We start from the raw sequence: 15,677 nt of genomic DNA on the forward strand, positions 1-15,677 counted from the left end.
AATAGATATAGCGAGCAAGCGAGCATTCGGGTCACCCGCCGCCCATGAACATTTGCAGCACCAGAGGAGCCGCCGATGCGTTGCCGGCCTTTTAGGAATTTGTTGGTCCGCCCCTTGAATAACCCCATGTTATAATCTAGTGGGAACACCGCCGATGAGCTGCACTAAATATACTCGATATTTGATAGCGGGGGACCCTAGGATAACCAGTTTTTTAAATATGCTACGATAGAAGACGCGCTTCGTTGTCCCTTCGTTCAGGTCCCCTACTCGACCTTCGTTACGCCTCCACTCGACTTTATAAAAAAACACTAGAAGTTATTCTAAATATATCTGTCTGCATTTGCTTATAACAATAATTAAAATTAATTAGCTTGCCAATAACTGTCGGAGAGACATTGAAAGAGAGACAGAGAAAGAAGTACCTACCTATCGACGTACGTCGAGAATGCTCTGATGAGACACTCAAGCATATGATATCCGGTATGGTAGTTACCTATACACTTTAGTTTGTTGATGTTTGAACTATGTCAGTGACGTTAGTAACTAACGTCGACTCTAGTATCATAAGGTCGGATGTGTACTTCCGACCAAACTCACTTTTTTACATAAAGGTAATGAGCATTTCGGGCTCTTTCTGCCAAGCTGACACCAGTATTTCTATCTCTTTTCGTTGCAAAGATAAATACATGCATAATGTCGTATCTGAACACATTCTAAAAATTTGGAGAACCATAATTATATTTTTTGACTTGCGTATGTATGCACCAAAGCAATGGAGAAAAATGATAGATGTATTTTGAGTTCGACCATTATGCTACGAAATTTATGAATCACAGTTCAAATCATCAGTTCAAAAATTTATTGCCCTAGTTTTTAAGGTAGCCTTAAAAAATTAGAGTACCTAATCAATTTTTTTCTTCTTTACCCGTCTTATAATCGACCGAATTTGATATTAATCGAGAGCAGAAATTATAAGGCACCTACAATATGTGATGATAGTGATTCTAACGAAACATACCTAATTATAGGAAGCTTTAGATTATGTTAATTTAAATATAAATGTAGTATAAATTAATTTATTAATTAAACAACTAATAAAAGTGAAAGTAAAAAAATAAAAAAACTTAACTAAAACACGAAAGAAACAGTTTAAATAAGTATCTGTTAAAAAGAACAGTCGAAACAGAAGCAATGGAATTTTCAAGAAAGCAGAAAGTATTTTTTTTATTACAAAAGTGGCAATGCCGGATTTGACTAACAGTAAATCCTTACACCTGCGTAGTTTCTGCACCTTAAAAACGATTCATGATGCTACCAGCAGTGTTGCTACTTTAATGTGGTCTGAAAACATCAGCTGCAGCGGAAGGAATAAAACAGTATCTTGTCTTATTTCATTAATCTACTAGAGAAGAAACAAAGTATTCTCGAAATTGTTGAAGAATTGACTTTGTGGTCTGATAATTGTGTCGGTCATAATCGGAGCATGATAATCGTTATGGCTTACTTATGATTATTATAAGGATTACCACACTAAAAGATGATAAATCACAAGCTTTATGCTAAAATGCAAAATGTACCTACGTGGAGTAAGATGTAATCCATGCACAAATAGAAAAAAAGGGAACAGCTGAAAACAATGCAGATTACTAAACTAAGAGATTGGTCACAGTTTACAAGAACATGCGAAGGAAACAAAACTTTTTGATAAGTTTGATTTGGCACTACAACATATTTTTAAAGACCACATCCCTTTACAAAGGTGATATATCAGGACCGTTTGTTATATCAAAAAAAAAAAATAAGAACGGCGGGGATTTTCAGATTTCGGAATATATTACCTGGCTACAACTACCGCAATAATGCTGGGTGTTATTATTTTATAAAAACTACTTTAAAGAAGACTTTTTTGTATTTCATTAGTATGTTATAGGTACATATAAACTTAAAATTCTTCCCCGCTTTCGCCCAATATACGACATAATGAGAAACCATTATCCACGTTAAAATATAACCAACTTTTGCAGTAGGCACCTGCTGACCTCCATTCTTACTTTACGTACCTAATCATTATAAGGAAAATCAGGCTATGTTGGCAAGTTTTAGATTTCTATATTGATGTAACCGTCATGTATGCAATTCCACAAAAAATGTTTGGCCCACTGTAGGTTTCTAATTACTTTGTAATTTTTTTTTCCAATTTTTGGCCGTTGTTTTTAAATTAATGGGCTTTATTTGTGAATTTGTAAATGTTATTTTCATTCATTCAGAAGTCACAAGGTTTACACGGATGCAATGGTCAGACTATCGGGTGAATGCAATTATTATGTTTCAGATCTAACTAATCAGTTTCAGAAAAATCAGATAGGTACATTGTTGCTATCTCACAAAACTCCTAAATGATTTTTGTGAGATAACTACTGTGATCTTTTGTCCGAATATTACTTATGTATAATCAGTTAAGACGTATTATGAAATATTAAGTAATAGATCCGACTTTTATTTCAAATTTGTAATAGTAAAAATTGCAGCCATAAAGTCGGTTTACAACTTATGCACACAATTTTTTAGCACAGTTACGAATATTACCAGCATAAAGTCGCATATCGTCCATTTTGAAGAAATTGTGAGTTTATATTTTATTTATTAATGATAAAGTATTTCTAGTAATGGTTAATGATAGGTACAGTTAAGTGTTAAATATTACAAAAACAACTGAAATTGTATCTCTAGTAGTTAAGAAATTATGACCCGATTTCCCTAGCATTTTTGTTTTGGCTCTCCTGAAAAGTAGCAAAAATCCACATCCGACCTTATGATACTAGAGTCGAGAGTTCTCTTACGGGTTTCCTCGTTCCGAATTTTTTACTTCAGGGAAATATCTAACATAGCCCTCTCAAATGAAAAATATATCATTGTAGATCTAGCTTGATCTATTTTGTCAGTCAGTGTGAACTCAGCTTCAGTTAAACTCTCTGTACCCAGTTTGATTTTAAAAGTTTTTGTGTGCGGTTTACCGCCTTTCAACTCTGAAAATATCTTTAATTATAAGTTAATGAAATACAGAAACATTGTACGCTTTCTAACTTTATTTCTAACTTTCGACTGTATTGTTAGATCTAATAAATCAAATAAACAATATATACTTGTACGTCTATCTGCACCTACATGGACTAAGAGCCAGCGCATGCCAGACCTTCGTTACTTTATAATAGCTGAAAGTTTCTCTGCGTATTGTCTCCAACACATTAAGGAACGATCAGTGACTATGAAGTTTAGATCAGGTGGCTTTGGGAGATAACAGATAATAAAGTTGTAAAAAAAATTACGTCAAAGTATAAAGTCAATTTTTTTATTTTTTTCTTCGGAATAGTATTAGGAATCACCTGCCAGACACCCTGAAACTTTTAAATGTTAAAAGTTTAAGGGCACGGGTCTGCCACAATACTAAGTGTCATGGCAATGAATGACGTGATTTCTAATACTATTCCGAAGAAAATATAAAAAATAGACTTGTCACATAGAGAATTAGAACAAGCCACCATGATCCAAACTTCATAGTCATTTATCGTTGCTCCCTGTGTTGGGGACATTATACAAAGTAACTTTCAGCTTGTATAAAATAACGAAGGATTGGCACGCGCTGGCTCTTTCTTTACTAAGTATTCCAAAAGAATAAACTGACTAATTGACATACTGAAATTGAGAATTTAAAATTTTAGCATGTAGATTTTCTCTATACCTAACGAAGATTCCACAAACATAAGATATTTTCAAAAATGCCACCTGAGCGGAGCCAGGATAGGCCTGTTAGTTTAATATAACGTGGATTTCTATATGGGTGCCTATTAGATGTCTAAGATGTGTTTTGTCGACCGATCAGACTTTCGAGAGTAATATTACGTTCTTCAACCCGGGCGGAGTCGAGGCAGGCCGTTAGTTATATTATAGTACGTACATATTACTTGAAATATTACTATAGAGATATCCGAGGCAATTAAAGGCTTACAATACCAGTGCTTATCTTTTCTTGTTGGCCATCTAGTTAAAAAAGTAAAACCTTTTATGTCAAGAAAAAAGGTCAAATGCGAGCGGAAACCGGGTATAAAAGGCCAAGAATACCCGACTTTCGTAGGTACAGATAAAATTATTCTGGTGTAAAATTGTCTTGTCTTTTTTATAAAAACTTTTGCAACAAAAGTGAAATTAAATAATCAACTAAGACTAGAGAATCGGCGTAGATTTATGGTTTTTAAAACCGTGGGAACTCTGAATCTCCAGAAAAAAGTAGCCTATGTCCATCTCCAGTAGGTATGCAAACTATCACTGTCCCAAATAGAAAATGCCCACGAATTCATCCACGTGCATTCAATTTTTTAAGTATGTAACTCTTTGATTTTCCGGTACAAAAATCAGCTTATGTCCATACATACAATACAATATGTCCGGGATATAAGATACCTCGGTATCAAATTTCGTCAAAACCAGTTAAGTGTGAAAAATAAGTAGACAGACAGACAGACAGACACAATTTTGCATTTATAATAAACTAGCTTATGCCCGCGACTTCGTTCACGTGGACTACACAAATATCAAACCCCTTTTTCACCCCTTTAGGGGTTGAATTTTCAAAAATCCTATGATGCCTACGTTATAATAGCTATCTGCATGCCAAATTTCAGCCCGATCCGTCCAGTAGTTTGAGCTGTGCGTTGATAGATCAGTCAGTCAGTCAGTCAGTCACCTTTTCCTTTTATATATTTAGATAATAATTATTAGTAGGTATTAATAGGATATGAGAAAATCATGTTACCTATAATAAAATATTTGCCAATCAATTTCATGATTGTAACCTACTTGTAACATTGAAATTAAATACATCCAGGGAAGGAATGTAGCGGGAAATTATAAAATGGGATGTCACCCCCTATTCGCCTCCCAGACACATTTTTATATGAGCTCTACAGCACAGCCTGATATTGGTATTACTATTATTATTATAACTTTACCTTATAAATAAATGTGTGTATCACTATTCACTACTCGCCTATAATATATTAATTGTTTGTTTTAATATCAGTGTATTGGATTGGGATTTGCTTTTACAGCATCTATTGTTAGCGACATAACTAGTTCACTGTAGCATAACATTGAGATTGGGATTGCGAGTAAACTTTTTGATTACATGTCTAACTGTTGTATCCCACTTCGTCTATATGATAGACTAGAATATGATGCCCACGACTAGATCAGCATTTATTTAACTTTTTTGAACCCCTGAGAATTCTTTGATTTTCCGGGTCAAAATGTATCCTATGTGCATTTCCAGGATGCAAGCTCTCTTTATATCAAATAGATGATGCACGCAACTTGTAACGCTCTTGGAAATAGATTTTTTTTGAAAGGAAAAGCTGACTGACTGATCTATCAACGCACAGCTCAAACTACTGGACGGAAGGACGGAGCTGAAATTTGGCATGGAGTTAGCTATCATGACACACACACATCCGCTAAGAAAGGATTTTTGAAAATTGAATCCCTAAAGGGGTAAAATAGGGGTTTGAAATTTGTGTAGTCCACGCGGATGAAGTTGCGGGAATAAGCTAGTAAGTATTAGCATAGAAGTATCGATGAAATGGATTTTTAATACCGACTTAACTGTTAAGTTAAGACCGAATTAAATGTTAAGTTCTTTTGTAATTTAACTCCTCTTAATTTAAAAAGCCAATCCATTCATAATATTCATCAAATTCAGAAGTTGACTATTTTTTAATGAGATTAATCATTAGATTGTTAAAGAATTTAGGAGAAAAACCAAATAAGTATTAAAGCGGCATGAGCGTGCGTATTTGCACAGCGTAGCGAGATACGATCAGCGCCACCGTTATGAAATCATGATCAAAATAAGCGAGTGATACAGAAAGTGGAAAAAATTGTCATCAATCAATAATACCCTATGGCGTGTCCTACTAATGTTACACAGAGTAAACACCGTGGGAGGTGCATTCACCCCGCCCCTACTCTCTAATATAAACAGCGCATTTTATAACTTTCCGCTGCTTCATCTTAAAAAGGCAGACTGCAGAAATATTTTCCGCGTGGGAAAAACTTACTTGAGAAACGTGACGGGCGCGCGATAACGTTCTGGCTTATAATTATGATTATGCTACCTTTGCGACAAACTTGCGTAATACTCGTAGATTTCGCATATAAAAATATATGGAACGGTCCTACAGCGTTTTCTACGTTGTAATTTGTATAAGTTGCAAGTGATTTTTTACTTGTACAAAATTATTGCTTCTTGCAGATTTTTTTTATTTTTTGAGTTACTTATAATATTTATTTCACGACTACAAAATTTTATTATTATGCGTTTAAAAATAAAACTTTAAGGTATCTTAATTGTGTACATATACAGACCATTACATTAATTTATTATTCTGGCGTGAAATAAACAAAAATCCACTGAATTCAACGCTAAATAGCTTGCGGAAAAAAACATAAAGCTAAACAAAACTTTCATGTTATCAGCACTGATACGTAATAACCTACTTATTAATATTACTGATGGTATGATTGAAGGTTATACTAAATTGTATCTACCTGCCAACAAAAGCTTTAGTTCTGTCAAATCTAACAAATATTATGTCAGACTCACGCACCGAGGGTTCAGCACCATAGAAGGAAACGGTAGTTGGTTAAATTATTCGGCTGTCTTAAAAACAAATCCCTTTTGTTTGGGATCGCATAACTAAGGTGTATTTGTATAGGATTATTGCTGGTAGAACATTGTGCTAGTACAAGACTTTGGTTTTATTTTTCTACAATATATCAGTACCCTTATTATAAATGCGAAAGTGTGTTTGTTTGTTGGTTTGTTGGTTTAATGGTTTATTGGTTTGTTGGTTTGTTTGTTTGTTTGTCTTTCAATCACGTCGCAAAGGTGCAACGGATTGACGTGATTTTTAGGGTTCCGTACCTCAAAAGGAAAAACGGAACCCTTATGCGCAGGTACCTTTTGTAGTAATCCTCGGCCACTAAATTAACAACAAAGGTCTGATGAAGAATAAACAAGTTTGTCTTTGGCCTGATGAAAATAAAATTTTGTGTCAGAAGTGGGATTATCAATAAGTTGTCTACAGTTTCCGTACCTCAAAAAGAAAAACGGAATCCTTATAGGATCACTTTGTTGTCTGTCTGTCGGTCTGTCAAGAAACCTACAGGGTACTTCCCGTTGACCTAGAATCATGAGATTTGGCAGGTAGGTAGATCTTATAGCAGACATTAGGGGAAAAATCTAAAAACCGTGAATTTGTGATTACATCACACAAAAAAAAATTGTGGTCATGAACTAATAATTAGTATTTTCATTATTTGAAGGAAGATTACTACGTCAATTGGGGCATCACATGAGAAGGCTTCACCTGTGTATTCCAAAACAGATTTTTATTTATTTTTATGCATCATAGTTTTTGAATTATCGTGCAAAAAGTCGAAAAAATACGACTGTAGGTACGGAACCCTCGTTGCGCGAGCCTGAGTTGCACTTGGCCGGTTTATTGCATGGGTATAGATAAAGACCTGTAGAGCGACATAGGCTTTTTATCCCGGTAAATTAAAGAGTTCCCACGGGATTTTTAAAAACATAAGTCCACGCGGACGAAGTCACGGGCATCAGCTAGTATATAATAAAACTATATCATTTACTGCATTTTGCACCATACAGATATGCCTGTTTTATTGGTTGATCAGTTTTTACGAGAACAGCGTATAGGTTCGACCGTACGAAAGAGAGATCTGCCAAAGAGCGGTTATCTGTGCTCGGTAGTGCCAGCTGGGCCGACGACGGTTGTGTCTTGAAACTTCTATATTATATAGTGCAGATTGCAGAAAACTCCGTTAGTGCGATTCAGATTTGCGTGTTCTACTTTCACTTCCGAGGATGGTACTCATGCTGCCATCTAGTTAGAGCAACGAGAGTAGTCAAAGCTTGGGTTCGTATCTAGTGAGCGTGCCCGCCGTCGCGCACCACCCCCGTGCGCGACGGCGAATCTATCGCCCGCAGCGCGGGGAACGCAACCAGCCACGAGGCCCGAAGCCAAGATGGCGGGCCCTAGCCAGTGAAATTCCGGCTAGAAGACCAACACCGGGGTAACATGAATACCCCGCGCCCTACCCGGGTAAGGAGGCTACGCCTCGAGGCCCGTACCCCCGCTTGGCCTTCGGCCAACCGGAGAAGACCCTGTCGTCGTCGTATCTAGTGATTGCTGATTGATTTCTTCGTATGAGTATTGTACGGAACACTAGAGATAAATGCGTTCGTAGAAAAATATATTAGTATTACTAAAACAAGATTTCATTGAATCCGATGCAGACCAGTTGTTCAATATTCAATCGCTACATACGTAGCAATCTCTTTCAGAAAACCAAACAGAAAAAGTAGATAGAAAGCCTGTTAAGGTTGCCTGCATGCCAGTCTCGCTTGTTGCAGATAGATGCTCACTACACATTTCTAATAGGAGTTAGCTAGTTATACTACGTTCAGATTTTCTTGCAAAATATCTACCTAGATGATGTAGACATGATAACAATAGGTATTCTATCTTGTAAGTACGATACGAACAGATTTTTATCTGTAATGTGTACTTGCAACAACTAAATTTTACAATCATTCAATGTGTCTGTCTGTTAGCTTTTCACAGCTCATCTATTTGGCACAGAAATAGTTTGCATTCGTGGGACAGATATATAGGTTATGTAACTTTTTACATGACTGCCCGAAAAAAGTAGTGTAATGTTTTCAGGATTCATGTATAATATGTATGTGAGTTTCTTTAATCCATCATGACTTCTAATAGATTTGGATATTGAATGGGATATCGTTAAGAGTCCTTACATAATCCCGAGTGACGCTAGCTATAATTTTTTTGAAAAATAATAATGTTTCACCTTATAAACACCAGACCTGCAGTGATATCGGTCAGATTATAAGACTTTTAAATTACTTACTTGTTTTTAAAGCTTTTGAGAAATACAAAAATCTATTGGTCATCAACTAATTTAAATGAAACTAGCCCGAAAAATCTGGCATTGTTAACCAATGACAGTTTTTCCGGACTAAGTAAGTAGTTTAATTAATAAAGATTTGAGAAGTTAAACATTCGTTCGTTTTAATAGATTCCATCAAAGCTTGGTTGGTCGTGTAGTACTAGGTCGTTGTCACCATTTTATTGCACCATGTGCCAGGACAACAGTGTTAAATAAATTTATTCTGAGTATGTGCTTAACTTTTAAGAGTTATCACTTGTGCGTCATCACTTCCTTTAACTGTACCTATAGGAAAACATCGTGAGGAAACCTGTATGCCTGAGAGTTCTCCATAATGTTCTCAAAGGTGTGTAAAGTCTGCCAATCTGGACTTCTTTAGCGTGGCGAACTAATAACTCTTCTCATTCTATGAAGAGGCCCATATGCACAGAGGTGGAACCATACGCGGCGATGGGTAGATCATAACAATGTACTTAAAGTATTTTATTTAATAGTTAACAACATCGATAACTTCGACCTAATAATTCTGATAAAAGATCAAAATGTTAAGTGTCTCTTAGTAAAGGCATTTACGAACATGATATAGGTAGTCTTTATAGCCGGGACATGTCCCACTGTGTCAGGCTGTGTGGCGGCCCTGTGCTAGGCGGGTAATGCGGGGCACACGGGCGCCGCGACGCCGCCCGCCCGCAGGCGCGCGTGCTCCGAAAGCGCCCGAGGACTTACGATCGTTTCGTTCCGAATCGTAACGAAGTTCGTCGATCGCGACCACCCTCCGTTGACGCGAGCTGGATCCAGTCGCAGTGAGAACCGCCTAGGCGTTGGAATACTCCTCCGTGTGCTCAGTGCTCGGTTATGTAACTCAATAAACTTATTTATTTATCAACTAAAAATATATCTTCAGAAACATTTGTGAGAGACCATAGCACACTCTGTGGTCGTTAATTTCTACATCTATTCCGATATACGTGAAAAAGTGATGTGTACCTCCGCCTATCCTCGCGGCAATAGACATCGGAACAGGTTTATCGTTTCGTTTAAAAATGTTGTTCCAATTCGATTCCAATTACTGATAAACCATTTACAATGAAACGGTTGTTTGGAGTGCTATATTTTCATGTTACTGAAACATCACTGAAAAATTGTTTTGACGGGCAAATCGTAGCACGATACTATTTGGAAAAGTTGTTAACAATAAAAATTTGATCAGAATACTATGAATATTTTTTTTCACTGGTCGTTATGCCGGATCGTTTTCGCTACTGCTGTTCCAATTTAAAGAACAAATAGAACAACACAAATAGGAATTTGGCGCAATGCAGGACGCTCGTATGAAAACGTCCATAAAGTCGCTCACCGCTCATTTCAGATCTGTAATTGCTTACTTAGTCAATGCAATCTCCGGCTGTGAAATTATTATTATCTTATGGGTCTGTTACATGTTAGACATTTATGGTAAAATAATATCAATGATATTATTTTGTCAACATCTAAATTAATGTTAATGCAGGCATTTGTATCTACCTAGTGTTTCACAAAATCAATGTGTCATCAACCCCAGTTCGATTTTATTATGGGAGTGAAAATGTATGCGTAATAGTTACGTGAAACTCCAAACTTGTTATATTTTGTCCTACAATAATAGTGTTCTAATGCTCGGAATATTTCTGTCAAGCATTAAATTGCTGTTTAGGTTATCATGTTGTTTCATCATCATATAAAAGTTAAAAAGCGTTTCAAATACAATGCTGTATCTTAAATTAGTCCATGTAATAATGGATGTCAATTGTATCTGACATGTCAGTTAGATCAAGGTAAAGTAGGATTATCTCGTAAACAAGTGTAGTGCTTTCAGCACTTTAAACTTGTGTAGAATCAGCAAACACAAGTGCCAAACATTTGTATGATGCAAAGCTCAGCGACAATACTTGACCTAAAAGCGTACACAGAGAATTCTATCTAATCTTGAGTTTTACTTTTTATATTGCACCTTCACCTTTAATCCAATCTGCAGTTCTATTAATAGCAAATGCAACTGGAGCTTTCGTAAGTCGTGCTAGATATAGGTACGATTAAACTAACATTTTGGGATTAAAGATCATAGAATTGAGTTCACAGAATCGAATATAGCTCTATTGTTAAAAGAAAGAGAAATATTACTTATTACCAATAATATGAAATTTTGAAAAAGTATAAAAATTAAGGAGTTTTTAATAATTAACAATTTAAAATACAATCTAATTATCCTTCACACAAACAAGATCATCTGTATCGTCAAAGGTCTTCTAAATAGTGCAGCTTTACTAATTCAAGGATATAAAAAAATATTCAAAGAGCGTACAGAAATTATTTTCAAAATCTAGATTGTGTTTGTTGTACCTACTCGTAACTCATACCACAAAAGCTATTGAGGTCACTTCTGTAATTGCAACTCATGTACAGACTTTTTCGGTTAAACGAATACATTCATCTATTGAGTAAGTAACTGTCTCCTTTAATGCGAAATGTATACCGTGCAATATCTTTGACTCAATAGCAAACCTACATGAGTGGAATCAAAAAGCCTCAGAAGCAATTGGAAGAAATAGATCCATAGTCATACATAGTACTAATCTAAAGATATAAAAGGAAAAGGTGACTGACTGATCTATCAACGCACATCTGAAACTACTGGACGGTTTGGTCTGAAATTTGGCATGCAGATAGCTATTATGACGTAGGCATCCGCTAAGGGATTTTTGAAAATTCAACCCCTAAGAGAGTAAAATAGGGGGTTGAAATTTATGTAGTTCACGCGGACGAAGTCGCGAGCATCAGCTAGTATTATTATAATGCGAATGTGTGTATGTCTGTCTGTAATATTTTTACGAACCAACCGTTTACCTAATCTGATTTTAACGTTAACGTTTGATTGCTTGCTTGCATCCCGGAGACAGACATGGGCTAATTTTTATCCCAGCATCAATGACTTCTCACGGGATTTTAAAAAACCTAAATTCAAGTTGATGAAGTTCCGGGCATCATAATATAGTTTAATTGATAAAATAGTAAACCGCTACGGTGATAGAAAGACAGAATGATAAAATTTAACCAATTGCAAGAAGCTATATGTTTTGTACTAATTTTATAAAGAGATAGAAAGAATAAATAACTCGATAGAATTTAATACAATATAATCTCTTCAGCAGATCTGTAGCCAGCATACTCTATTAAGCTGTTAACTACTTTCAGTGTCTCCCACAGTAAAAAGCGCTTTAATTGCTCAAGAAATTTCAATTCATTTAAAATTTACAATGCGGCCGTTGAAATCAGCTATCCTACTTATAGGACAACAAATCTACTGATTGTTCTGCTTGGTCTTTGTATTTAAAAGTTTGAAAAGAGTCGCCAAGTTTCAATACTAGATACTAGTACTATAAAATGCTAAAGTGTATTTATCTGTCTGCCTTTCGGTCTATCTCTTACTTATAAAAAGCCCATCCGTTTAATCGATTTTGACGAAATTTAGTTCGTATAGAGATAGTTTGTATCCAGGAGGCGGACATTTGGGCTACTCTTCGTCTCGGAAAAATCAAATCAAATAGTTTGCAAGAGATTTTTGAAGTCGCGGGCATCATCTAGTAAGTACAGAATAAAAAATTGTTTACACTACAATGAAATCTTCATCCAATATCTAAAAGGAACTCATAGAACTTTACGAAAGTTATTGTAAAAATCTATTTGGATAAAGAACTTTTTGAAGCTTTTTGAGCTTAATTTTGATGTTATGTGATAAATCTAGGATCCTCGAACCACGACAAATGTTACACTGTGTTCTACGAACTCTGAAGATGATGTAAAAGCCTCAAGTAAAAGCGGACAGACCTCGATAGCTTATAAAGCCATTTTACCCTCATATTTACTAATCAATTTATACGTGTAGGCTGCGTACCGTATTTTTGTAATCGTATTAGGTATGTAAATTGTAAGTAATTATTAAACTAAGGTATTGACTGACTGACTGATCTATCAACGCACAGCTCAAAGTACTGGAAGGATCGGACTGAAATTTGGCATGTAGATAGCTATTATGACGTAGGCATCCGCTAAGAAAGGATATTTGAAAATTCAACCCCTAAGGGAGTGAAATAAGGGTTTGAAATTTATGTTGTCCAAGCAGACAAAGTCGCGAGCATAAGCTAGTTAATATAACGACGGCAGAAACGTGGGTACATTAAAATCTTATCCTAAAAGTTATTATTTTGTCACTTTCACATTATCTGACACCTTGATAATATTATGTTGAAACGCAAAGGTAGTAGGTACTGCAAGTTCACATACCTATAGCTATAATAAAAGTAGAATTATAGTAGGTATAGCCTAATAGTAAATAAATAGGTAGAAACAGTAGTCAAACGCTAACGTATCTAAGTGTAGTCGATACAAAATGAAATAATATCTAAGTACATATTATATTGGCTGAAATCGTATCTAAATTGATTTGTCCAAAAGGAACTCCTTATCTATTTCATTTATTGTTTGAACTGGCATCTCCGTTCAGTAGGAAGCTCTCGTAGATGCACATCTTCGGATTGGACGTCAGATTCATCCAATAGTATGTAGGTCGTGTTTGTTGAAGCGATGCGAATAGATTTCAGATCCATTTAAAGGCCATGAGCGAAGCCGTCGTGATAGACCAAATGCAATGTTGCTTTGTGGCGGTGCATAACGCCCTACTTCCCTTGGGACGCGCCGGCTGTTAGCGTAATTAAAACGTGACAAAACTACAAGAAATACATCAATGTCACGCCATGAATGGAATACAAAGTAGCTTAGAAGCTAATCCTAGGTCTTTGTTTTTTCAAAATGAGTTCACGCTTATATCGTTATTGGTAATTGTATGAGGGATGTGTGGCCTCGCTCGCGCTGTGTAAACTATATTTAATCGATTGCGATTGTTAAGCAATGTTGACCCGAGTATGTTACTGGATGGGTGACCGACTTTGGAAGTCACACAAACATACAGACAGGTTGGACACACAGACAGACAGATAGCAAAATAATTCCATAAGATTTCCATTTTTCCATTATGAAGTACGAAACCTTAAAAAGCCATTTTCCCTGTATTACATACCTATAAACTAGTGGATACCCGGCGTGTACTACTACGCTAAAAAAAGAAAAGAAAACTTCAAAATCATCTTCACTTTATTACCATTCTAATTAAAAAATTTCAAAGTTTGAACTGACACAGATAGAAACATTTTTTGTGTTTTATAGGTACATATAATATTAAGATATGCTTTCAAGTTTCAACCCGCGAGTTCGAATTTGGTTCTTGAAAACCCCGTGTAGCCTACATCACATTTTGTATAATTTTGTATATTGTTTTTGTGGATTGAGGTGTGTGCTGATGGATCAGTGAATCGGTGAACATTTTTCTTTTATATATTTAGATATCAAAGATAGCAAGAAGTATGGAAAATCATAATGATTACTATTTGTAATATATGTAAATAGAAGCCAGAAATATAAAAACAGCTCGTATAATAAAATTATTGAATTCTCATGGCGCTCCTAATTTGACCGATTTGCATCGTCTAGTCTTTGCCCTAACGATCCTTGACTTTTAATCTCAATTATTCATACCTCAGTTTGCCTCATTTCACTTTTTCTTCGAGTATCTACAAATTTTATAAGGGAATTGCATTTGCTAATGACAGTTGCCGTTTCACCTTGAAACTAGCAATTTTTGTTTTGGCGTTTGGTTTTGGCGCAATTTATTGACATTTGATCAGCTGATACTAATTACTAACACGCACTTTTAGTACTTTAACGTACTAGGGTAAAGGACTCCAGTAAATGAACGAATACGAAACCTCTAAAAAATCGGTGTACATACATTTAAAAAAAACGGGCCGAATTGAGAACCATCTCCTTTTTGGAAGTTGGTTACTAAATGCGAAAGTGTATCTGTCTGTCTGCTAAGGCTAATTTTTAACCCGTAAAATTAAAGAGTTCCCACGGGATTTTCAAAAAGCCTAAATCCACGCCCACGAAATCGCGGGCATCATTTAGTATTTTTTATTTATTTTGTGTATCTATATATAATATAGTCATAAATTATTTAATAATCAAAAAGAGCAAAAATAATGCGCGGTATTAATTATTATTATACTTATATTTTTTTATTTAACAGGAAAACTTACAGCTAATTGGAAAAGTAAATTGATAAGAACAGAAGAAAATTGAAGCTGATGACAAGTTTCACAAATAGAATTTATATAAGACTAGCTTATGCTCGCGACTACGTCCGCGTAGACTACATAAATTTCAAACACCTATTTCACCCCCTTAGGAGTTGAATTTTCAAAAAATCCTTTCTTAGCGGATGCCTACGTCGTAGATAGATAGAAATACATTATTGCACACAAAAAATATTACATAACATTACAAAGAAACTAAAACGAAAAAAAATTGTATGCAAAGGCGGCCTTATTGCTCACAGCAATCTACCAGGCAACCTTTGGTGAAAGGAGAAACTAGGTGTGTTGGATAGTACTTACACGCAATACAGAAAAATGAAGTAGTATAAAACAATATAATATAATTAATTAATAAGTACCTAACTATTTCAGTAATACATACAT

General features: G+C 35.5%; 1 protein-coding gene across 26 annotated transcripts in view; it reads left to right on the plus strand.

Annotated features, from left to right (window-relative positions):
* Positions 1 to 15,677, plus strand: part of sif (still life) — a 157,293-nt gene that overhangs the window by 73,558 nt on the left and 68,058 nt on the right. For 2 of the 26 annotated variants that reach the window (XM_069498900.1, XM_069498901.1), the window contains exon 1: positions 9,812 to 10,071. The exons of 22 other annotated variants lie outside the window; for them this stretch is intronic. The gene's annotated coding sequence lies outside the window, so the exon portion shown is untranslated. Of the gene's footprint in view, positions 1 to 9,811; positions 10,072 to 15,677 lie in introns of those variants that run through there. 2 more of the 26 variants (XM_069498902.1, XM_069498903.1) reach the window with 2 other exon arrangements.

This window comes from Maniola hyperantus, chromosome 5 (assembly GCF_902806685.2).
Source record: "Maniola hyperantus chromosome 5, iAphHyp1.2, whole genome shotgun sequence".
Classification (NCBI taxonomy): Eukaryota; Metazoa; Arthropoda; class Insecta; order Lepidoptera; family Nymphalidae; genus Maniola; species Maniola hyperantus.